Genomic DNA, 1,673 nt, shown 5'->3' on the forward strand with positions numbered 1-1,673 from the left:
AGAGAGAGAATACTAGGCAGCAGTCAGGTACTGAGCAGTGTTTATTCCCACTCAACGCCTCTCTCTTCGCCCAGACAAAGTCAGTCAGCAGCCCCCCATACCGGCTATCTGCCACCCCCTGCGTCTGAGAATTCCTCTTGGAATCCTGCCATTCCTGATGCATTCCCGCCCCAGGGAATCCACAGTGCGCTACATAAACAGAGGGGACGTCAGCATTGCAATCCTTGCTGTCTGACTATGGTGCACAGTCCTGGAACAGAAGACACAGTCTGTGTGAACCAGGCCAGAGTAATTCAGTTTGGAGCTACACCTGACCATGTCTGGCCCCGGTGCAGACCCCTCTCCTGTTTGCTTCGGATAAACGTCCTTCCCAGTGAGCAACAGGAGGCAATCTCTGGGCAGTGGAGAAGATAGCCTAAACACGCCAACGCTCGTAAAGTAACAGCACCGTTCCCGACAGTCTCTCTGACAGCAAGGGTGACCAAAATCCATTATGCTTTTGGGCAGAGACTGAAACACAGACACACGCACAAACGCTCGCGCGCACGCAGAATCGACAATTATATAACAGTGCTCGCGAAGAGGTCTGGTCCTAGTTAGCCCTCCGTCTGGGCCAGCTGGAGCTGCTGTCCCTGAGAAGAGGACGGAGCCAACTCCCCAACGTGCTTCTAATCATGCTTCAAGCCGGACCCTGCTTCAGAACAGAGAACAAAGCCGTCTCCTCGAACCCAAGAGTGGAAAAACGAGGCGAACCGTGGTGTGTAAAGCAACGCGGCGGGATTGTACGCGCGCGCGTTTTACGCCGCCAAGATAACAGCACCGACTGCCGTTAGGAACGAAAGAACTCCCGCCGAGAGCAGAGGCACGGGCGGCTACTACCGAATCATTCAGTGCTGCTTTGAAGATGAAGAAGTGCTTTAGAAATCGCTTAAACGAGCACTAATCCCTAACAAATGTTCCGAGCGGCGCTCCTCGCAGAACTCGCTGTGGGTTCGATGAGTTGATGAAAAGGGCCGACGAGCAAAACAACGCGGACGTCTTCCACTTATGAGTTATGGCTTTCAGCAGTTGCGAAGCGAGGCCTTACTGCTTTATTTAAAAACATGCGTGTGCTTCTGTCTCGAATGACGCAGCGACATTTATTTGAAAGGAAACGTCTCCGCCGACCGTCGTAAATCATTGAAAGCCTTCCTCTTGCTACGTCGGAGGAACAAGCTCTTAACCCTGTCCGTCATATTGCAAAAGTAACGGAAATGTATTTAAGTTTCGTGTAAATAGATCGGATATCACCAACGGTACGGCTCCTATAACCGGTACCGCTCAGTTATGCGCTGCGGTTCCCGTGCTTGCGCGTCCTCTGTGCGTTCAGCCTCGCGCTAATGCCAACCTCTGTTATGCTGAGGTCATCGGAGCAACAAACGACCTCGTGCAGGTCTGTGTTTCACCCACCCACTGATCGACCCACACACGCGGCGTCTGCACCTGTGCTGTGTGTTGATAACCAGCAGGCCACTGACTCTAAATGGAGCTTGTAAACTCAGAGGGTTTAGCTAAACAACCATGAAGCAGAATTACAGAAGCGCGGTAATACTCGCAAGCACACATACAGAAACTCAAGTGGCGGGCGCACTTGGGAATTCAGGCGGACACACACGCAAGAACACATGCAGCTG

The sequence above is a fragment of the Electrophorus electricus genome, chromosome 22 (assembly GCF_013358815.1).
Source record: "Electrophorus electricus isolate fEleEle1 chromosome 22, fEleEle1.pri, whole genome shotgun sequence".
NCBI lineage: Eukaryota > Metazoa > Chordata > Actinopteri > Gymnotiformes > Gymnotidae > Electrophorus > Electrophorus electricus.